Here is a 26,316-nt window from a genome sequence, read left to right on the forward strand (position 1 = left end):
TTTTACGACCTTAAGTTACACAACATGAACATGTTTTTAATTGTTAAAACGTTGAGTCCTGCAGGCTTTAACCCTCATTGCTCTGAGTTACAGTTAGATTTAAGCCAGCCATATGAACATTAGGAAAAAGTCAAACCAGCCTTAACTTCAGAATTCATAATTTAATGATTGTACCTTTATAAATGTGTATTTTGTATTACTAATTAAACAAACCATTGAAGAAAATTTAATAGCATGAATATAATAATTATATATGTATTATTTACTTCATTGTCATCATCATTACACAAAACAATTACATTTCAGTTGACAAGAAAATCAACTCATTACCGTTTCGGTTCAATTTTAAACAAATGCGTTAATATGGTCAGGCACTGTACATCTGGTATAGTATAAACAATTAATCTGGTGCAATTGCACATTATTATCCCAGCGTATTAACGCACGTTTAATGTGATTTATGCAAATTATCATGGTAAATAATAAACAGCACCAAGTGACTAGTCAGGTTAGTGATACATGGGCACCTGAGAGAAAACGTAAAATGACTGAAGAAACGGACCGGGAAGACTGTGTCGATAAAGCGAAAAAATGTAAGTCAAATGAATCACCTATACATCAGCAAGATTCAGACGAAATATTGAACAATGGTGAACTGCTTCTACAACTCTCGAAGGATATTCAAGGGATCCAGGAAAAGATGGAGGTACGTTATGACGACATGAACGCCTGACTGGAAAATGTCTAAAAACGTATAACTGACAAGGTAACCGATAAATTAACAAAAATGTTTGACAAATGCATTTCATCAGAAACTTCAAGAATAAAAAATAACCCGGAAAGTCGAATAGGAGATGTCAAAAAGGAACTGTCGACAGATATCGCGGAATAGTTGAGAAAATGGAGCAACTGTCTAGTGGTGTCAATGTCTTTGAACGAAACTCTTTGGCAGAAAACTTTATTTTGCGAACTTTACCGTATCACGAAGGGGAGAATCTCAATCGGAAAATGTGACGTCATCCAAAACGAGTTGAGATTGAAAGACATAAATATTTCACGAGTGGAAAGGAAGGAGTCGCGAGATGGGAAACCGGGTGTTGTCGTTGCACGGTGCGGCGACAAAAATGAATAGAGAGCAAAAATCAAGCTTAAAGATAGTGTTAGATCTAATGATCTCTATGTGCAGATAAATCCAAAAGTGAAAGAGATTTGGAAACAAGTATGAGAACCATTGTTAATGCAATAAAAAATGGACGAACAGATATTCGAGTTAATGGTTCAAGGGTGTTCAATGCGAAATTGCAGCATGAAACTGCACAAAATTCGCATTCGCATCATGAATCATCGGGAAATTCTCAGTTGCATAGCGATAGAAATCACAATCCTCGTGGTTGTTCCCAACCACGAGGGCGTAGTAGAGGTCGTCAAGGTCGTGGAGGTGGTCAGCGTGGTCAAGGTGGTCAACGTCAACAACGTGGCGGATGGAGAAATAACTATAAGTGGTCAGCTGGATTTTGTAACGTTAATAATTGAAGCACTGACTCTGACTCTTTGAATTATAATTTTAGAGAAGCTTGTGTCAAATATTTTAACTTAGATATAATCGGCATAGCAGAAACTCACTTGAAATTAGCAGAAACTTTATCTTTTGATGATTATATATGGTTAGGAAACAATAGGACACATGTACACAAAAATGCACGGACATGTTCCGGCGAATAGGTTTCATGATTTACAAAGATATGTGTGATATTTTGATATATCAGTAGTCGATAAAAGTAAAGGAGATGTACTGTGGATACAGATGATAGATAAATCTAGTAATACTTCTTATTTTTTATGTGTATGTTATCTGCCACCAAAATATTCCACTAGAAATATTGATGCAAATGCTTTCTTTGAGTAATATTTATATGTATCAGAATAGAGGTACTGTAATGATTTGTGGTGATTTTAATAGTCGTTGCGGAGAAGGGGAGGCGGAAAACTACAACGGGCGGGGCATGGTATGGTATTACGCAAGGGGGGGGGGTTAGAGGATTAGGGTTAGGGTTGGGTTAGTGTTAGGGGTCGGGTTAGGGTTTGGGTTAGCCTAAACCCAACCCTAACCCTAACCCGACCCCTAACCCTAACCCTTACCCTAACCCTTTTTTGGGGTTATCACCACTGACCATGCCTCGCCCGTTGTAGTTTTCCTCCTCCCTGCGGAGAAGAGGTTGATTTTATTGATGGAGTTGATAATGTACATGTACCAATACGTAATGATGCTGATTTTACATGTAATGAGTACAGCGAACCTTTTATAGAATTTTTAATCAATGCAAAATTTTGTATGTTAAATAGTCGAAATTATATTAAAAATGACTTCACTTGTATTCGACCCGAAGGAACATCAGTTGTAGATTATTGTTTTATACGTCATACAGATTTACATTTATTTGATACTTTTAAAGTAATACGGCCGGCAGAACTGGCCCAGGAAATACAATTTCAACATCCAGTTGGTATACCTGACCATTCGCTTCTTATTTGGAATGTACAACATATCTTTGAACAGAAAGAGAGTGATCAATTCCCATTGCCTGAGAAACTCGATGAACTTAAGTTTTCTACTGATAAAATTCCTGATCACTTTATTCAAAATGAAGAAACTGTCGATCAGTTGTTTCAATCAGGATATGATTTGGAACATGGTTTTCGTACTCGAGAATGTATTGCTCAGTGTTACTTGTCATTGTGTAAAAGGCGTAAATCCGAAATGGTTCAGCATATACCATATAAACAGGTAGCCGATAGGGGGTCAATTTCAAATAGGAAGCGAAAGATTGGTTAGCCATGGTGGTCTAATGAAATGACTCTTTTGTGGAATGTTTCATGTAATGCGGAAAAAGCTTGCTTAAAGTGTACACACCCATATAAAAAGCAGCTCAAAATGCATTATAATAGTTGTAGAAAATCTTTTAATAAAGCTGTACAAAGTGCTAAGAGAAGATACTGGTATAAAATGCAAGAAGAACTTTTGTCTAATATTGAACATGACCAGACTAAATTTTGTAAGTCAGTTGGTAAAGTACGGGTTCATTCAGCTAAACAAATAAGGTAATTCCAATGGAAATTGTTGATAGCAATGGAATGGCTAATTTTCAGCCACATGTTGTTCTTGATCACTGGAAGCAGTCCTTTGAGAGTCTATTTTATCAAGATCAGAGTACAGGACAGAGCGACGATAATATTAGTTTTGAAACTCCTCAAGGGGTACATGTACAAGAGTTTAATGATAATATATCAATTTTTGAAGTAGAACAAGCTATATTGAAAACTGGTAGAAATAAAGCCTGTGGCTTAGATCATATTCCTTATGACATTTTTAGAAATAGAACTTGTGTTATTTTTACATAAATTATTTAATGTTTGTTTTAAGACTGGAAAAGTTCCAACTGATTGGGGGAAAGAAATTATTAGCCCAATACCAAAGTCAAATATGTTGAATCCTAGAGACCCTATGTCATACAGGGGGATAACTCTGGCCCCAACTATGTATAAATTATATTGTTCAATTATGAATGACAGAATTTCAAAGTGGCTAGAAAATAGTAATGTACTCCAGGATGAACAAAACGGTTTTAGAAAAGGGAGAAGTACGAGTGATCATCTGGTTAGTTTAACATTATAGATACCCGGCTGAAGAAACGAAAGCCAACTTTTGCTGCATGTATAGACTTTCAGAAAGCGTACGATAAAATTGACCGTTCCATTTTGTGGAACCGTATTGCTGAGATGGTTGTAAATAATAAAATGTTTTAAGCTATTAGGTCACTATATTCAAATGTTCAGTCTTGTATTAGAATAAATGGTTTTAAATCTGAGTGGTTTAATGTTGAGATAGGATTGCGTCAGGGCTGTACTTTATCGCCCATACTTTTAAACTGCTTTATCAATGATCTTGCTGTTAAATTAAATGCACTAGGTTTAGGTATAGAAATTGAAAATGGTAAACATCTGTTTATTTTGATGTATGCTGATTTACAAACAATGTTGAATTGTCTATGTGAATGGTGCCGGGATAATAAAATGAATATCAATATGTAAAAAAGTAATGTTGTACATTTTAGAACAAGATCCATGCAGAGATCTCAATTTACTTTTAGGTGTAATGATGAGAAACTTGAATACACAGATAATTATAAATATCTAGGAATTATGTTAAATGAATATTTAGATTACAATTTTACTGCAAAGTTTGTGTAACAGGCAGCAGGAAAAGCTTTGGGCCTACTCATTGCAAAGTTCAAATCTATAGGTGGCATGCCCTTCAATTTTTATACAAAACTTTATGACTCTTGAGTTTGGTCTGTTATTTCATATGGGGCGGCTGTCTGGGGAACGAGACAATTTACATGCATAGATGCAATTCAAAATCGTGCTATGCGTTTTTACATGGGGACAGGTCGATATACGCCAAATCTTGCTGTTGCCGGTGAGATGGGCTGGGAGCCAACTTTTTCTAGGCAATTGAAATGTATTGCTACTATTTACTGTAGATTTTCAAAAATGGATAACAACAGGATAAACAAAGTTGTGTTTAACTATTGTAAAGATGCAAGTGGTAGGCAATGTAAAAATTGGTTTTACTTGGTTCACGAATTGTTTAGCAAATATTATTGTGCAGAATTTATCAATATGGATAATGTTCATACATGCAAGACAGCTTTTATAAAGAGACCTCAAGAAATTTTTTAAACCAATATCTAGATAATTGGATTGAGTCATTACATAATTTGCATGGCCTACATGGCTGTGGTAATAACAAGCTAAGGATTTACATAGAGTTTAAATTTAGCTTTGAAACAGAGGACTATCTTAAAGTGATAATGCTTGTAAAACATAGGGCAGCAATGGCTAAATTCCGTTGTGGTGTGGCACCAATAAGACTTGAAACTGGTCGATCGTTATGAGAGACTAGCAAAAAATGATAGAATTTGTCCAATATGCAATGATGGTGTGAAAAATTAAATACATTTAATCCTCAAGTGTCCTTTTTATACAGAAATTAGAGATTCTTTGTTAAGAAAAGCTACTCAGATACATAACGGGTGTCAAAATTTAAGTAATTGCAACAAGTTCAATTTTATTCTTTCCAATTTTAATATTGTTAAAGAAGCTGCAAAATCCTGCTACTTTATACTAGATAAACGTGCAAAATATATGTACCATATTTAGTTATTTTATCATTATGTTTTACATGTTTTTACCAATGTACAAAATTTAAGAGTTCTAGATATTTTACATGTATATTTATCAGGGCAAGATATTGGCTTACATACTTCAGAGTGTAGATTAAGTTTGCTTAGAGTCAAATATTTAGGTAAGACATAACACATTTATATTATTGGTACCAAACCCAATAATAAAATCAAAATTGTCCATATGTGCAATAATGCTTGCTGACCCTGTTGGAAATACATGTATGTTAATCTGTTGATTAATACACTCATCTATTGATAAATACTCACACTATAATGTAAATATGCACTGTTAATTGACACTATGATCAGTGAAATATCTGATTGTCATGGAACAGTGAGATTTTAAATAAAAATAATAGTTTTATTGTACAAAATTGAAATTTGATTTAAAAGGTTATTGTAGCATTTTACTCAATATTAGATTATCACCATTAACCGAACTGGTCGGACCATGGCTGATAAAGGCTCTTTTAGGACATTTATTATCTTACGCGCTAGTGCCACAATATACAAATTTCAGTTTTTGTGTGTGTGTTTTTTTATTTGAAATCTTATGGCATTTATAAGATAAGGTTAAGGGTGGTAATCTAACTTTTATAATGTAAAAATGATAGTTTCGTAAAGTAAAATGTCTCTTATAATTCTTAAATTGAATGACCAATTATTATGATTATGCTTTTAATTTACATTGAAAATTGTGAAAATTGTTTTATATTGGAAGAGACTTTAATAAAGAATAAATAAATAAACATTAAGGAATGTTTATTTTGCAGAAGGCCGGTAAATTAATTAGTGCTTTACTTTCAATTATATTTAACCATGTGTCACCCATTTAACATCTACGTCATAGAAAATATGATATTCATTTGAGAAAATTCATTAAATATTCATCTAGGATTTTCCAAAATATTTTCACGCAGAGCAATCTAGTGTTTTGTGAATTCAAAATGCAAACGCTCCTGCATATATCACATGGTGATGTAAAAATAAATAATCTTCAAATATACAAAGAGTTTTTACTTTTTTACTTGCACATGATACTTGTTTTGACACGATATATCATGTTTAATATGCGTTCATTATTTTTGTATTGATATTTGTGTATTGTTGATATAAATTTATTTATATTATTGCTTTCATTCCACCTCGATCAATTGTGTGTTTTGTTAAGTGGTGTGTGGTCTATATTTACATAGAATCATAGCGTAGTAACTACTAGTTTATCGTGGTCTGAAAAAAGAGTCAGTAATCTCGAATTCATGATATATTAAACCATCAAAGCGCTGAAGGCACTGCAGTTGTTCGCTCTTTGAACGTATTTAATATTACTTACAATCACATGCCATGAAGTTCGACTTTTGAACGTAGACCAATCGAACGGCAACAAAAAATGCAAACACCAATGTAATTTACTTTTAATTGTCTAGAGTGGTGAGATTTTGAAAAAAAGGAGGTAAATGCCATTGATTTACAATCTCTCATAATTTTATACAGGATTCACACGAACTCCACTTATGATAACAAAGATGAAAAAAGAATTCTAATAATAAATATATTGATATAAACGAGCATTGTATTAAATTCGCGATCAAACCACATTAAAAAATATTTAATATTTTTCGCCTGAAATTAGATGCTTCATTTAATGTATTTCCATTTCATTTTTATTCATGTTCATGCACTGAAATTAACGTGTAAATACTCTACTACACCCGTTACCAATATTTTTACGAACGCACTATCTACTGCAATTTTTAATTCGTAAATTAACGTATTCTGTTCTATAGTTTCAATGGGTCAATACTTTCACATCGTGTGCATTTATTCCGATTTAAATTGTTCATCTTAAAATACTTAAGGTACTGAATTGCAAGTCTATATTTAGTAACGTATTTTGTTCTATAGTTTCAATGGGTCAATACTTTCACATCGTGTGCATTTATTCTGATTTAAATTGTTCATCCTAAAATACTTAAGGTACTTAATTGCACGTCTATATTTAGTTATAACTCCAGGTCTGTTGCAACACGCACTCTTTTCATGAATGGAACTTGACAGACAGCAGGAACAATTTCGAACTCATAAAAACACGTATTTTTAGATGCGTATTAAGGGACTTTAATCAGCAAATATTAACATAAGGCTATAAAAAAGCGAAATATACATGTACTGAAATTAAATTGCTACCGCGTAAATTCTTTAAAGGTTGTTTTAATAACTTACTCGCCATAAGGATTCAATTGCTCACCATTTGCTTTTCGCTTTTCATAAGTAACTATTGTTTACAGTTAAGGACATGCGCGCAATTTAGTTTCACGCAAATTTGTTTTTACTGTAACACCGTTTGCGCAATATGTGTATGCTTTTACGGACAGTCGTTTAAAAACCGTATGTATGTCAAATAAGGGAATACTATCAAGAAATAAAGTATGATGAGGCAATACAAATTGATAAATATTGTAAAGCCCCTAAACTACACAATACGAATCAACCATCATCCCTAAGACAACACAGACCTTGTTATCGCGTAAGTGTAAAGGCAAGCATGAGTCTAATAACGGAAAAAATTCGATACATCCTAACAATTGAATATCTTCGCAAGTAATACTTGTTTAAAACAGATAGCTTTCTTTAGAATTAAATTAATTGGTATTGAATCATCATATGTTTGAAATATGTCATCAAAATATATTTGATTGCATATAAATTATAGTCAAAATCTTTATATACATTTAATGTTATGCTTAAAAAATAAATCGGAACACTTTTGTCATTTTAATTTCGCAGACAACAGGTTAATATATCAACTTCCATAAAGTGTTGTTTGAGATCATTTACTACATAAAATACCTGATGAATTAAAATCATTTATCCACGACGTCTGGATCATGTGCGGGTTGGGTTGCATCTTGCCGCATGCGCAAATATTTATATATATACAAATATTATTGATTTTTGTTCGCATATTTTTTTTTCTCTCGGACCAATTTGATTAGAAAAAACATTTTGTTTATTTTTGGTTAGCAATTGATTAAAAGAAACATTAAATGTTTATTCCTGTTTTTTGTAACACGTTGAACTTCTTTAAGGGACTGTTAACCGCGATTGACGAAAAAAGAAAAGTTCTAGAATACTGTATTTTTTTTTTACAATTATTAGTTTATATTAAAATATCACGACTGGTATATTACATTTCTTGAAAAAAGTTGTTAAGATTTCATATTTTCAGTATATTCGGTAATAAATTTACTGGGTATAGGTACCAGGTAAACTACCAGTTTACTATAAATAACCCAAGAAGAGTGATCATAATCGTCACGTGGTAATTTACCAAGGAATGCAAATTATGCATGCGTAGTGAATTGTATAAATTTTATATATAAAATGAACAATCTACTAGCGTTATTTATAGTTTGTATATCGATATGTCACCTATTTTTTCGATGCACTTTCGATTTAACATCGCGAAATTTAATTACCGATTATACTGAAAATATGAACTTTTTTCAAGTAATGTTATATACCAGTCGTGATATTTTAATCAATATAAACTAATAATTGTAAAAAAAATACGGTATTTTAGAACTTCTCTTTTTTCGTCAATCGCGGTAGACAGTCCCTTTAAGACGCGACATGCAACATCGTGTACATGTAGCATACGGGAACTTGGTAAGGCTCGTGATCTGGAATTGGAAACACCATTAAGTGCATTTTTAGTTGTGATTAACTGTGTTGGAACTTAGCATTTATTGTTTGTCTGTGAGTGTTATTTTGAATCGTAATTGTGAACAAACGAACCTATAGTGACCAAATTTTATTTCTGTTTTCTTATTTTTTCGTCAATCGCGGTAGACAGTCCCTTTAAGACGCGACATGCAACATCGTGTACATGTAGCATACGGGAACTTGGTAAGGCTCGTGATCTGAAATTGGAAACACCATTAAGTGCATTTTTAGTTGTGATTAGCTGTGTTGGAACTTAGCATTTATTGTTTGTCTGCGAGTGTTATTTTGAATCGTAATTGTGAACAAACGAACCTATAGTGACCAAATTTTATCTCTGTTTTCTTATTTTTTGATAACCCGTGAATTTGGGCAAGTTTGGATGAAATCTATTTTCGGGAAGGTATTTAAAGGTGAAATTGAGAAATAATTATTTTTTATTGTATCTTAAAACGTATCAGTTGTTGATCTCGATTTGATGTTTGAAATCAAATGTTAATCATAGTTATAGATATACACAGAGAATTACGTTATTGCAACCATTTTTTCACTTTTGTGCTCAATTTAATCCTTTAAGGCATACTTGTGAGGTGAACTCGCACGTTGAAATACTCGTATTATTTAAGGCCCAATACAAAATAACAACACCAGTCACACCAGTCAGACACGATTTTTATTTCTTTTTTATATCAGCAAACGATGGTTCTTACAAACTGAAAAACAATCAAACATATTCTTTATGTCAAAAATATAATGTAAACTTTCGCGCATGTCATTTAAATGCATACAGTGCTTTAGAAAATGCGAGTCAATGTAGATTAAAATCAAAGAACTGAGAGTACTGGTGTGACGATGCTTTTGAAGAGGATCGATATAAAAGCATCAATCTTAGTTTATCTACATCACCACAATTGTGTATGTGGGTAAGAAACAAATTTTGGTACGAAAATTTTTGGTACGAAAAAATTATTCCCCCAAAAAATTGGGGTACGAAAAAAAATTTGAGTACGAAAAAAAATTGGGTACGAAAAAAAAAATTTGGAACGAAAAAAACTTTGGGTACGAAAAAAAATTGGGTACAAAAAAGTTTTGGTACGGAAAATAAATTGGAGGTACGGGAAAGTAGTACCCGTGGGGAACTTGACCCACAATCGCACATGCTCAGCCCTTTCCGTCAAACATCGGATAAGAACCTCGAAGGCAATAGTATGAATACACATTTCGTAAGCTGTACTGCGGTCCTACCTACGCGCGTCAAAATGTAAGCGAAATATGTTAACACAGTGGTAGCCTGTCAGGAATGTTTTAATTAACGAAGACAATCGTGTATTGATGTAAGTTTATTGAAGAAATGTACAGAAAATATATTAAATAAGCAATGGCGATATTTTTCTCAGCCACATAATTGTTAAAAGTTTGATATCACAAAATGAAAGTGAAAGTAGAACTATAAAAAATGACAACCTGTCAACGTGTTGTTTTTGCTGGCACGAGAGGGCGATTACACTCAATGTGTTCACATTTTTACCATAGGCTTTGCAAATGACCTTTATAGTATGGGTGGCTTTGTTATTATTTATTGCTATCATGTAACTGCATGATTGTGTATATGTTTACAATACACAAAGCATAAATAATGATATAAATATACTGATTGAGCTTATAATAATCTGATAACTCTAGCCAAGTCGATTAAGGACATAATATACATTTTTTGTTTCCTGATTTCATGAAGACTTCAGATATTTATGCACATAGAGTATCAAGATATGAGGTGATCCACAAATAAAAAGTATTTTTGATCTGTGTTGTGCAGGCTCTTTTTCCATGACTGTGAAAGTAAAATTTTCATGTTAAAGGATGTCATTTTTTTTCTGAAGTATTTCATTCAGCCATTGCTTATAATGAGCTGTTCTGCATATAATTTGCCATTTTGATAAGTGTTTGTTAGGTGATTATCAGGAGATGACCAGGGTGCCAGAGAAAAGGGATTCACATTTGAGATCTGGTCAGGGCTTCATATAAAAGTGGTTAAATGGTATACATTTTATATCTGGCCAGTGCTCAAGAGAAATTGGTATACATTTCAGAATTTTTTACCATTTACAAATGTTTAAATACCGCTTGACTAATGCTCTTAATTCATCTAGCATGAACATTCGTACTTTATCTTTTTAACACTAAAACATAACATTTAATGTACAAATTTAATCTACCAATGTGTACAGACACTACTTAACATATATTTGGCTGTATTTAATGTAGGAACTAGCTACAATATCCATTAGAAAACAAGAGCAGGGGGTGAAATATTCATTGTCTGAAGCTCTGACTCTGGAGCTATGTTTATATATCTTTAAACACACTGATTAAAGAAGTAAAACAATACATTTATACAACAGAGGGACAATCATCCCCTCATAACAACATGATACATAATTATGTATAATATTTTTGGATCTGGATCTGGATCTGGATCTGGATAGGTACACAGCAGGACCTTTAGGTTTGCGCGCTGCGGGAGAGAGATGGGAGTGACTTACATTTTGGATTTAATTTAATTCACTGAACTTTATCACTGAAGTTACAGTATGATCTCATTTCATATAGATGTACATGATTGTATTAAGCAACATATAAATTAAATAATTATCAGTATAAATTACTGTCATGATTTTAGTATCATTTAAATGATTTCAGTCAAGTTTATCATTCATATACATTAATTTTGTAAATATTATTAATATAAGTATACTAGATGCAAACATATTTAAAATAATACAGTTTGATATACTGTATATAATGTAACTACACATCCAAGCAGTCCATCAAACCATTGCAACCGAGCCCCCTGGTGTGCCAACGCACCAACAAAAAAGTCAAATGCCTTCTGACTTAGTGCATTTTACTATTAATAACATCTACATTTGTTACAGATACATGCTTACATTTGTATGTGTTTGATAAAATGTATAAGCTTTAATGACATCATCTGACCATGCATGTCCTACATTTCAAAATCAAGGCCCTGGTCTGACACATTGGTAACATTAACGTTAAACTGTTACCAGGCTTCTGAAATTAATTTTTATTCAACTATGTGAGGACATCTAAATCGGGCAATGATTTTTCTTGTTTTAAAACAGTCATAGATCATTTTTTGCCTCTCGGTAATGACCCATTTTTGCTTAAATGTCACAACCTTAAAACTGTCAACACTTCTATAATTGCAAATCTGGATTTAGGTGATCTTCAATGGTACATTTTCACTTAAGCTCTGTCAAAAGAGTTCTGGTAAAGTCAAGTCACATATTTAAATCTAGGCCATGTCAAACTCAGAGTGTCAAAGACAAATGACAGATGCGTTCATTAACTATTGTCCCATTGTTTACTACTGCTGTGAGTTTGTATATAATATAACTGATGACCACCATAATTCACATTATCTTAGTATATCAGGTTTAGCAGCCTTTTATATAACAAAGTTGGCTAGTTTTCAATGTCGCTTCTGGGGATCAAACCCGCAGCGCAAACTCCTGCAATCAAAGTCGACACTCTACCACTAGGCTTTTAGGAATATTCTGATATATTTCGATCCCTCCAGAGCAACCAAACCAAAAATTAAGTCAAATATTGCCGACTCGGTTTTATTGAGTCGGTTCATGCGAGATAATGGAAGATACAACATCTCTCACGCCCCCTAGCATCGCCTTAAGCAGTATTCAATTCTCAACACGAAAGTGCTAGAGTCATTGATCCCGAGGGACCAGAACAAAAAGCACTTGATTAATGTTCGAAATAAAATCATTTGATTAATGACAATTCTATTATTTGAGCCAGGTCACAGGAAAAGGGCAGTCTAATCAGTATCCAATTAAACTATTTTTTATTGTCAGAAAACCGCTTTTAAGCAAACAGCTTTCAAGCGACTGCAGGCTGATCTGGATCCAAACTGGCCACACTCGCCTTAATGTCTCTTTTTCTGTGACACAGTTCATTTAACTTTAAAATGATATCAAGTACTAAAATAGAAAGAATAAAGAATACAAACCAGTTATTTGAGTAAAGACTTTGTAATCAATGTTGAATTTCAGGACAGCTTGATGATCTGCAAATCCCATATGATATGTTGATATCGGGTATCATAGTCATTCATTAAGTCGCAAAATGATCGAATACAATTTATAAAGCAAAATGTGACTTAACTTGATAACTAAAAATACCAGTACGCCAGTTTTACCGTGTCTAGCTGTCAATATCCAGAAAGTCCTTTATTCACATCGAATATATCCTTCGAATTCAATCCAGTGTTGTCATTAGCGGAGATAAGTGAATAAATAACTCATATATCCTAAATGACAGTTTCTAAATAGCCAAACAACCCGATTTATGATGTAAGAAAGTTTTGACACTAGTGTCAACATTCTTTCAATGGCGCGGTCATTGGTGTATGTTCAGGCACGAACGACAACTCTGCTAGGAGATTGTTATCAATGAATATCAGCGAGGTATGCCGATTAGAAAAATCGAGCTATCTCAATCGGACTGGCTCGGTCTTTTACATAGGTCGCCATTGTGAAGAATTTTTTCATGGAATGATAACTTCTAAGACGAGCTGCTTCGCTGATGCAGCATCGTCAAAAATCAATACAAATGTAAGTATTATTACATTACAGTCAAAGACTTATAGATTATTATAATTTCAAAAAATTATTATAGATAACGAAGTTCATGTAGGCAGTGAATGAGTGTTCAAAATGTACGTCACAATTGTCATCTGTAATATATCTTTTCACATGCAATCATATTTGTTGTATGTAAACGTTTTCATAAAAATGCAATACTTGGGTTGAGATGTGTATTTATCGTACACGAACTATGAACATAAAAATGTCTTGCATACATATGTTCATAGCAATTTCAATAATCTGTTACTACTTATAAATACATGTATGCATACAAATGGAATGCCGTGAAATGGTCAAGTCTTGCCAAGAATTGAAACGAATTTCGTTGATGTGTCCCTTTAAGTGTTTTGTGTACGTCTTGTTTTATGTTGGATACGTAATTAACCTAACTTTAATGATCTCGATACACATTATTAATAATAAGTGTTTTCATTTAAATTAAAATCTACATTTGCATTGGCAAACAGCAATACATTTATAAAGTCATGCCAAGAATTACAATCAATTTAATAACGTTGATATGCCCCTTTACATCTATTCTATACATCTTGTGTTTTTTTTTGTTTTTTTAGAGGAGGAAGGTTGCTGTATAATCCTAATTTTACCGATTTTGCCACACATAATGTGTGTGCTCATTTATTATGTCAAGAATTACTGTTAATATCGCCGATATGCCCCTTTAAACGAATGATATACATCTTGTTTTCAGTTGGATGCTCTAATTACCTACTTTTACTGATCTTGTTACACATAATGTATGATTTTATTTACATTTCAATCTATCTTTTAATTGGCATACAGCAGTACATGTACTAGTATATAATATTACGGCAATATATCACTTTAAATATTTATAACTATCACTTTACGACATTTTCAATTAAACAGTTCGACCAGCTGCTGCCTCTTATTGACTGCTGCTCCCTGTACTGGTGCGTTGTTTGTAACCGCAGGATCGATCATGCCCCCAACTTCTACCTCTATCAGCGGAATGAATAACTCCAAGCACAGTTTGTGCAGGCGCATGTCAACATTTGCCGTTTCATAGCACTTATTTGGCTTGAAAGGCAGTCGTTTGCAAGTGCGATGCAGACATCTATAAAAAAAAATCACAAGTCTTTCTTTAACATAGCACAATGAGTCTAAAAGATTGCCTTCCTTCTTAAAAAATCGTCAACAATTGTCTACATTTTAATTGATTGTGCTGTTTCCACTGAGGTTTATTTGATGTCAATATAAAGTTATACTGTATGTTCATTTATAAAAATTGTCAATAGCCTATAAAATTACGTTATTTGTGTCTGTATTAGCCATTTATGCACAATGTCATTTAAATACACCGGAACAATTACTTTCATAAACAGAGGACAAGCATAATGTATATTTAAGAGTTCAAATAAAATGCTCAGTTATTGCTGTGAATTGATCTATTTTGTGAATTAAAGCAACACAGTTATCTTTAAGCCATTGCTATCAAACACATAAGCGTAATGTGTCGCACAAGTCCATCTTGACACATCATCAATGAACCATAAAGAAGAGTTCTTATGTAACTTAAGACAATTTTTTCAAGATATAACTGATAGCTGCATTTGCTTAAGCATTAAAGAACAGAAGCTTGATTACACAGTGCTCATGGTGTCAATTTGTGGTAGTCGCCTGACTTGCTGTTCAATAAATACACCCACACTTTTCACGTGACGTTGTACATGTCTGCATAGTTTTCGCGCGCTTTTTACTGAGACAAAGAAACAGCAGAAATACACGAAGCACTGTTTATTTGAAGCTAGAATTTGTTTATGTTGCGTTAACATTAAAATTCAGAAGCGTGTTTCTGATTGCAAATTTATTTTTGCCAATTTGAGAATTCGACAAAACATTTTAGTGGTATGAAATGAATTAAACTTTAATTTGTTAAAATTATTTACAAGTCGAATATATGTATTTTGCATGCAATGCACAATTTCCATGAGAGGAGCATATGTGGGATAATTTTCTTGCTCAGACAAATTCCAGTGGACAGGGCGGGATTCGAACCAGGAACCGTTCGATCTCTAAGCCAGTGTTCTACCATTACACCACTGTTCCCACTCATTCGTCGTCTGCATAATTTTACTGCAGCTAGTGCAGGACTACGAGTGTGTCGCTCATGCACTATACTTGTTTATCAGCATCTATTAATAGCCTGAGATGGCAGATGCGGCGGTTATCGTTCTTCGCGTAGGATGCGATGGTTATCGTTCTTAGCGTAGTAAAGAGCAGACTGGCTTGTACAGCACACTGTAAAATTAGTTGTCCGCTATTGTGTACAATTAAAAACCAGGGCAACTAGCATTTGCAAAGCTTGCAACAACTCAATCCAATTAAACATACAATACAAAATGGCGACTGTGGATCAATTAGGCCTAGGAAATGATTCAATTCCGGCTCACAACAAGACATGATGCATTAAAAGTCTGTAATGTCGGCAAAATTGTTGCTCATTAATTTAAAGAAAATAAATAAAGTATTAGATACACATAACACAACATGTACATTCTAGGCTTGTTATTCTTAAGCAAGGCAACCAAAATTCTAAAGATGGTTGCCAGTGCAGCAACCAATTGCGAAAAAAGAGAATATTGTTGTTATTTTGTCTAAGTTATCTCTATAACATAAATATGAGGATAAACAGTGCACCCACATCTCGACCTGTGCTTTTAGACACACTCTTTATAAATTTGAATGGGTTGTGTTCCTTTTTAAACTTGCGATACAAAAAGCTATAACATAATTTTGAAAACTGAGTTGCGTCTAAGATTATGCAATAGCGTACAACTTCAGTGCCTTCAGCGCTTTGATATAATTAGAATTACGGCCCCGTCCTCTGCTCCAACTACATTCGGCAGGACATTTCCAGTAAAATTACTGCTTCAAAAGCAGAAAAGCTGATTCTTGTGAAAATCTGAAAATATCAATACATTTTTATTCAACTGAGTATAACAAATGAAAATAAAATAAATACAATGTAGTGGACATTAACACAATTTTGTTGATACAACAAAAGATTATTCTAAATATTAAAGCTCTAACATGGAAGTGTATTTGAAATCGTGTGGTATTAGCCTAGGTAAGGATCTAAATTAGGCTCGATTGGTCATTGTCGGCTCGGGTACTACTTACATGTACCCCGAGTACGGTAAATATACTGAAACGTACCCGGGAATTAAAACGCTTAATTGGTCGTTGTCGGCTAATTGTTTCAAATTAATAATGTTCGTATTTATGTCAATATTATGTAGAAGGGCCTCAATGTTATCAAAACTTCTACTCAAAAATGCATGTTGAGGCAGATTTTGTTCAAACAGATTTTTTTGGTATTCCGTAGCCTGTTTTACAACATCAGATTTTGTGAGGGAATTAAACTTGGGTACAGTCTAAATAGGCCGGGTACATGATAGTATATTTTCCGTACCCGGGGATCATTTAAGTATACTAATAAGTACCCCGGGTAAATTTAAATAGTACCCGAGCCAACAATGACCAAATGAGCCTAAATGAAACTTGACCATTTTCAATTTCAAATTATTAAAATGATCAAATGTGAATGTACTGACATTAATTGCTATGATATATTACCAAAAAAAAACACATAAAGTAGACAATTATACAAATAAGCACAAGTGACAATCTTAATAATAATTACATAACATAAAATCTACTTTACTCACCCATACTATAAACTTGTTGAAAATAACAAACACAAACAGTATGTTGATGTCATATTTATTTTCATGAACATGATGGTATCATTATACCTTGTGATGACTGGGAAAATTATACGTCCCTAGATGGACTATCATTCCCCTCGATCTGTCATCGTTGTGGTCGTCCGGTCCGGTTTGGTCGTCTATTCATAATGGTAGTAAATGTGCTCTGTATTAAAACGTTTCCATTGCCAGAGAATGTCCAGTTTTCTTTTGAATTCATCAACACTTTTCGAAGTAACAATTTCATCTGGAAGCGTATTCCATGCGTTTACTATGCGACTTGTGAAGGAATTTAAACGGATGCACTTATTGATACGTCTTCAATAATTTCATTTGAGTGTAATTTGTTTTTAAAATCAGGTGTCCTAGAGTCCCCTTCAACAGTGAACACAGAAGTAAAGAAATTCTTCAGGACTTCCTTATCTTCAGTTATGGTCCCCACAATCACACCAGTCAAATTACCTATTCCAGATTTAGATTTTGTCTGTTCTTTCACATAGCCCCAGATTTTCTTGGCATTTGCCTTTACTGTTACATGTTTCTTGGCGTAATGCACTGCCTTTGATACCTTATTTCTTAACTTGCAATATTCTTCAGAAGCACGGTATCTACGACTAAATGTAAATCTTTTCCATGCATGATACTTCTTCTTTACTAATCGTACACAGTAATGATCCATCCACTTTGGCTTCGGTCTACCCCTCTCTTTCTTCCACGGAATATAATTGTCAATGATATGGTTTATGTTTTTAAGAATATATTTCCACGATTCATTCACATTCAAATTTCGTATCTCCTCCCAATTAACATTGTCCAAGTACTCTCTACAAGAATTGTAGTCACCTTTGTAAAAGTTTTTCCTCGGTTTTGTTGCAGTCTTAATATCAAAGTCACATATAATATCAAACAATAGACTGATGTGGTCGGTATCAAGTCTAACAGACTGGGAATTTGTCCTATTCTATACCTAGTATTATCCTGCACATGTTGAGAAAAAAGACATTGTCGCGTAGCGTTTCAATGAATTTAGAACTTATATGATTTTCATTATGACAAGTAGTCAACGAGCTCCAGTCTATACCCGTTCAATTAAAATCTCCGACAAGTACCAAGTTTTTGTGTGATTTGATATAGTCAATGTCAAATATTGATAGTATCTCTCATTTTTGTCACTGTCACTGTTTGGACTTTTATATATACCCCCAATAAGAAGTTTCTCCTTCTTATTCAGCCGTATCTCACACCAAGATGACTCTTTCATAGGGGGATTATTCAGGTTTAAACATTTGTCTAATGGTATACAGTCTTTGACATATAGTATAACACCTCTACTATTGTCTGCAACATTACCAATGAAACTATTATATCCTTGAATCTTATATTCATTCTCATGTACATATAAAGGGTTGCTATTTTTCGGGAAAACTTCCGTGACTACGATTATATCAGGGTCTTGCATCGAAATGACAACATTGAGCTCATTCACCTTGTTCAGTAAACAATCAGCATTTGTATAATACACTGACAGTTTATTTACTTTTGATTTAGTCTGCCTTCCTGTTACAAAAGACTTTTGAGTCGTAAAACTGTCAGATTTATTTGAACTGTTTAAACTGTTTAAAGTTTCAGAACTAAAAGAACTATTTAAAGAACTTTCAACATATGTACAATCGGAGTCTTCATCTTCACTGACCCCGAAATGGCTCGGTCCATATTAAGGAACCGCCCTAAACCTCAAAATCATTCCTTACTGTTATGTCCGAGTGTGCCCCCCCCCCCTGGGAGCTCCTCTCCAGGCCCCCGGCCCCCACGTCCTCGACCTCTCGCTGGTGTATATGAGTGATCTCCCGTAGTAGACGTATCAGCTGTAATGTTAAGTTTCACCACCTTACCGCGCCTAATGACTAGATTACTTTCCCCATTTAACTCACGAGTGCGTTTCTCCTCCCTCAGTTTAAAGTCTTGTTGTCTTTGGTTTATAGTCAGGTCCGGTGTAATATAGATGCGCGAATAGTGGATCATTACGAGGCCTCCTGGCAGACTCAAAAACTGTTCTCTTACTATCAAAGTCCAGAACCGAGATTCTAATTGGGCTGGAATTTTTCCTGTCATCAAATGTACGCCCTAATCTTATACATTCCTTCACTTCGACATTGCAATTTAGTTTCACATTCAGAATTTCACACACCTTTTCAAGGTCGTCTTTATTTCCTTCTGCAAAACCTTTTTTTTTGCTTTCTGGAAGCCCTTGCACCAAAACATTCAACTTTCTCATTTCAATTTCACACTCTTCTTGCATGGCCTGGTGCACCATCTCCTGAATGTCATTCATATTCCCACTCTGTCCTGCCAGTTGTGAGGGTACCGTTGACTTGATTTTTTCAATTTTCTCTTCAATCTTATTTAGTTTGTCTTGAAATGTTGACATTGTTGCAATTATTTTCTTAATCCCGGGTAATGTTATATTACAATGTTTACATGTCCACAGAATACTTGAGGCCTTACCAATCTCATCGAAAATGACATTTTTCACATTTGTGCACTTTTGGCAAAACCAGGAGTCACACAGGTCACACTGTATGGATTTCTTTTTTTCATCTAGAGCAACTTGGCACTCTGTACATGGACAGTTTGCACTGTTTGCAGTCAAATTCTTTTTTGTATTTGCCATGCCTGAATGACCTTCAATCGTAAGTATACTGGGTGGGGTAAGATCAACAATTTACGTGGGGCAAATTACGTAATATTTCTAGTGGGAATAAAAATACACTTCCCTACGTGTCTCTGGAGTCTTCCTGTGTACATTTCATATTAAATTTAAAACATATTTCACACTAGCACATTAGATAAGAAAAGATTTATACCTTCATTATATTTTTATCTGTTGACCAAACCGGAACCGGAAACTCTTTTCTGAATGGATACAATAGGAATTAGAACACAGATGATTGTATTTGCTTCACATAAAAGCTGCACCATTCATTTTTTATGTTGTGAGACTCGCTTGATTAACATGTGATTTTCAACACTATCGTAGTTAAGTATTGTTCCATTAAAACTTGTTGAAGTTTTACAAGTTCAACATTAGCGGGTGGGGATAATCAGTCTTCATTTATTTACATCGATAAATACACGTTGGCGATAATAGAATGTGTAAATATAGATAAACAGACAGAAAGACCCAGAGAAGACAAGTCAATCCGCAAGACAGACAGACAGTAAGACCGAGAGACGGTTGACATACATACTGATTATAGACAGAAAATCGATTGATATAAAACCCGGAGACAGATAGATTAACCCGAAAAACTGACAAACCGACAGACAAGACAGACAGAGATACTGATTAACAGACCAAAATGCAAAAAGACAGATCGACAGACAGACAGACAAACACTTCGAGAGACGGAAAATCGGGGCGATGGACAGCTACATGTTCCTCCTTAGAAGTGTGACAAACTGGCACACATTTACATGTGCTAAATTCTTATGTTTTAAAGACAATGAAATAAAAATCTCCACATTTTGTTGGGGTGAACATTAAATATTCTTACTACAGTTTAAATAAATGATAATCATTGTACTTTTCAAAGTACAACTTTGGAATTTCTGTCGGTTAAACAATGTCATTTTGAATTCATTGCGAACATATCCTTAAGTAATTAATACTTAACAATGTTGCCTACAAGGTATTATTACTAAATGACGTAATGCAAAGGAGTATGGGAAAATCCAGTGCATTAGCTTTGTTGTCAGTGTCTCTTAATTTTTGGATACTGTATGGGAGTATTTTTTAACATCTTTATGTTCAGACACGAAATTTCTTATTATTCGCCAGTGTCTGAAAACTTAAAATAATTACGATATCCGTTCGCGCACTCGGGATTATTAATAACAGGTTTATGGCAGGGTGTCAAATTATCTTAAACTCTATTGTTACGGTGAAACAATGCATGGTGCTGCGCAAGTTAATAGTACACACACTATAGTCATTGGAAGATAATAAATATTATAAAACATTAAAGACACTGAAAACACAAGAAACAAAGACTGTATCATATATTCATTTTTCTATAGTTCGAAATATCACATGGTAAAAATTGATAAGTGTAGTTCTATTTATATATGCAGTAAAGATATTACAATAAACAGTTTGCGTGTCAATAAAATAAAAGTTAATTTACATTCATACATGCAATTTAAATTTATTCTGCATTTTTATTTTGTTTTATAAATGTTCCAAAGTAACACAGTTTAATTAAAATAAATAAATAACCATGTATGTAAGGAATTATGATTTGCTAAAAACAAATTAATACAATGGCTTAATTAAATAATGATCAAAATATATAAATTTACATCAGTTTCGGTCTTTTCAGACCTGCCACTCATTGACATATTTTCCGTGTAAGCTAATTGACTCTGCCACTAAAAAACACTGGAGCTCTCTTCCGCTTTGCTACATATGTGTCCGTTATCGCACTAACGGCGATGGGACGTTCGACTAATGGATGGGTTAAGAATGTCTGCGTCAAGCCGCGCAAACAAGAGTGGCCAAAATTGACAAAGTATGTTGATCGCGAAAGATTGTACGTTAAAGATTTCAAAATCCAAACCACTCTTCATAACGTTATCCAACATCACAAGCGGGATGTTGTCGGCGACACACTTGCTGTTCATTTTCACTGTACTGACAAAACAGCATTCCACAGTTCTCTAGACGGGGATTGTCTGTTCAATTCAGTATCGACGCTTCTAGCCGATGATGAATCTCGCTCAACTGAATTCAGATATCGTTGCTGAATTGAAAAGGTTCTGAACAAATCTGACACCATGCGCCAATCACAATTTAAGCGCCTCACCGTAATACGCCCTTCATTCGACAATGACTGTATCAGCTTTGCCAAGCCTGGATCCTTCACATCCACGCACATGTTCAAAGCACTTTCAAGACTGCTGAATCTTCCCATCAAAGTAATGATTCCTTTGGCGAACGGTAGCAACAACTACAGTTGGGAGGTGACAAATACGATCCTAAGACCACAACTGGCGGACCCAGAGAGCGGTACCATCACATCGATATGGGCAAGTATGGCGCTCCCAACAAAGCCACAAACATCAAACATCAACATGGGACCCCAAGCATATCGTGCCGATGGTAGACAATGTAAAGACTGAGGAGGTCCAGTCAATGGCAGAATTCAATCATAACCGTAGTTTAACACCGGCTGTAGCACCACAGATCTGTACAAAAAGCAAGTATAGTACGCTTGACATTGATAAGGATGATGAAATTGACACCGAATGCCGTCAAAATGACGCAAAATCAGATGAAAACGTCGGCAAGCACCCAAATCAGGTTGTGGCGCTTTGCGCACCAACATGTGCAAATGATGATGACAAAACATGGTGATGATGCTGCTGCTGCTCATGATGATCATTTGTTTTCTGATGTTGATTCTTCTGTTGTAAATAACAATGTTGTTGTTGATAATGATGGTTATTCTTATTATTATGATTACGATGATGAAAGTGACACTGATATACATACATTTCAAAACATCGATGAAGAAACACTTGACATTGATGATAATGATGATGATGATGGTGATGATGTTGATGATGATGATGATTATGATGATGATGATGAGGAGGAGGAGGATGAAAACGTCGGCATACACGCAAAACGGGATGTTGCGCTTTGCGCGACGACATATGGAAATGATGATGACGATCGAAATAGTGATGATGATGCTGCTGCTACTAAAAACGATGATGATGTGATTGACTCATCTGTTGTAAATAACAATTCGGATGATAATGATGATGATCATGGTGATGATGCCTCTGCTGTTGCGGCTGTTGCTGCTTAGGATAATGCTGGTGCTGATGATGATGGTGATGATGATGATGGTGAGCATACTAATGTACTTATGATGAATCAATTAGTGGACATTTAAATGGGGCGTTTATGGACACTGAATCTGTTATCCATTTGCTGATAGAAAAACTTCGGTTGCTAAGTGCATTCCCGCTGGCTTAAAGAAAATGTCTACTTTAAAATTGAAAAAAATAATCTATATAATCGATTAAAAAAGAAACACGGTGAATTTTCGGATGATTGTGGAGTATGGGTGTCTTCATCAGTAACATCTTCCAGATCATATTTTGTACTTGTTAACTCGGGCACAATAACGTATGTGGGTTTTTTTTGTGTCAGGGAGTGTACTGATCAAATAAATATGTTAAAGGCAAAGTTGAAAACAGTCCATTGTGCCCACAGCCCACTGTTAACAGAGTTGTTATAAAACAACGGTCAATGTGTCATTAAAGGCAGACAGAAACGAAAAAACGCGTGTCATGGCTTTCCAACGACAGCATTCTGCAAAGTTCCTTAACGTGTGTTGTGTATATAGGCACATATGTAGACATTTTGGAGATCAGAAAATACACGATGGAGACTAGAAACTGACCACCTTGTTTGCGAAAATTCCTGGAGGCACTAATGGTGGGTAATGGACAGTCTACATTGATGTCTCTAACACAACCTTGACTCGAGCGCACTGTCAATCACTCATGTTACTCATGTCTTAACTTCCTCGTTCTAGATGCGCTGACTGATAAATTCAACAAATTGTTTCTGTGAATATTGGTTATACACTTACATTTGCTCCATAGTTGCCCACCTTTATTCTTTCAGTGCTTCTTGTGTTTCAAACATAGTAGATATCTGAGAAAATTTATGGGGTTTTGGACCACCGCGGAGTTCAGAGGCCTTATGATATTGGCCTCCTTCTTAATTATAATCTTAGGATTGAATGTATGTAGACTAACTAGGATATTAGTATTTATTTATTTATTTATTTATTTATATGGACTTGTGCTAGGTTATTTGCAACATTCCATATTGGTTGTATATACAGTAAGGCAAAATATAATTCTGCTATCCAACATCTGTCTTATGGGTAACTTTTTGAGTCAAGTCAGTATACTTCATTTATGTTGTTGTCATAATTGAAAAACAGAATTTCTGACCTTATAACTTATGGCTTTATGATGGTAAAATCGACTTTGCAAAAGCAGCTTTAAGTAATTTGCTTGGAAGCATTGGCTACTTTTATTGCAGTTCTTTAGTTAAGTCATTCTATAACGAGGAACCGGATCCATACTGGAATGCCACTATATAAACTGGCGTGCCATCACGGTCTTTTTCCCACTAGGGTTTCTTTGGGACAAAGGATTTCACAATCTTTTGATGAGAAAATGGGATCCCGAGATCTCGAAAGACATCGTTTCTCACTGGCTGTACTTAATGAACACTGAAGGATTGATACCGAGGGAGCAAATTATTGGAGCAGGAACGAGGGACCGTGTTCTAGCAGAAGTCGTAGTTCAGAGATACCAGAACGCCAATCCACCCACTCTCATCATTCCGATGAAAACACTGGTTCCGTACATTTTGCAAAGTGCAAAAGAAGAACAGGCCTTAAAGCAAATCATGAGCAGATTGAAAACTTCATTTAACTGGTACAACACCACTCCTCTCGGATTAATAACGTTCCCGTATCGGATAACGGCTTGCTCGATGCATTGCACTGTCAGAGAAGAAACAACAGTACTGTGACTACGGTCTCCACACTGACAGAGTGAAGCTGGAGAAACCCCAACCTAAACCGAATCATGCCCCAGTGCAGTTGGAGAAAAAAATAGATGTGTACAGTGAACCAGAGCTTGGATTTGTGAACGCTTTCGGTTATGTGAGATTGTTTCCAGTGTTGTTGAAAATCGTTGAACCTACCTCACCAAAATTAATTAAGATTTTAAGAAATATACGCAAAGAAAAACTTGTCTGAACCGACTTTGGTTTACGCTCTCTCGGTCAGACGACGCCCTTGTATAATCGTTACAATACTGAACATGACCCGCCATATTGGAGGGATGCCATATGGATCAATATGAACTATCTTCCGCTGGGTGCACTAGACTATTTAAGAAAGCCCACCCCCGAGCCTTATCCGCCCCAGGCAGACGGAATGTACGTCGAGCTGAGAAATAACTTTATCTATAACATGTATAATCAGTAAGTAAAGACTGGCTATATATTGGAGAATTACATTGACAAGACTGGAGTGGGTAAAGGGTGCCATCCATTTACCGGATGGTCAGCTCTGGTTACACTTATTATGACCGAAATATATGAATTACATTTACATGTATAATCTAGGAATGTGTTGTTTTTTTTATAAATATTTAACGCTTAAATCTATGGCAGCTTCACAAGCGTGTTATGCATGTAGCATTATTTTTAAATAAATGGACCGGTATGCCAGGTTACCAGTTTGACTTAAATATGGCACTTTAAACAATGTTATAAACTGAAGTAAAATAACTGTGTTGTCAAAATGTTTTATAATTATAAACGATTATTTCCTGACATTGACTTTACTATATTGTTAGATTTGTATATGCCCTTTTTAAAAAGCGGCGTATTATGGTAAAACCTGCGGTAGGCAGTGGGTGATGTCCTTAAAAATGTTAAAAATGTTAGCTCATTTACTAAAAAAAATTAAATTTCGGTATCATAAATGTTTCTGATAATGTTTTTTTGCTAAATAAAACGGCCAAGTTAAGGTTGCCATGGCGTAGTTGGTATGATGTCTATCTAGGGATCGGTAGGTCACGGGTTAAATCCCTACCATGGGAGCGTTCTATTGATCTTCCTTAAGATACCAAGTACCGGTTCTACACAGGAAACGGACTCGATAGCGGTTCAATAAGCTTTAGGCTTTCTATGCAATCGAGCTTAAATAAATACCATAATTACTCTAAAGTTTTCTGACACTCAAAGTTTTCTGACACTCAAAGTTTTCTTACACCCTCTATACTTATAAAATACCATATCAACCACCC

General features: G+C 34.7%; 1 pseudogene; it reads left to right on the forward strand.

Annotated features, from left to right (window-relative positions):
• Nucleotides 1–1,336: 1,336 nt before the first annotated feature.
• LOC127862834 (uncharacterized) lies at nucleotides 1,337–25,625 on the forward strand (annotated as a pseudogene).
• Nucleotides 25,626–26,316: the final 691 nt, after the last annotated feature.

This window comes from Dreissena polymorpha, chromosome 16 (assembly GCF_020536995.1).
Source record: "Dreissena polymorpha isolate Duluth1 chromosome 16, UMN_Dpol_1.0, whole genome shotgun sequence".
NCBI classification, from domain to species: Eukaryota; Metazoa; Mollusca; class Bivalvia; order Myida; family Dreissenidae; genus Dreissena; species Dreissena polymorpha.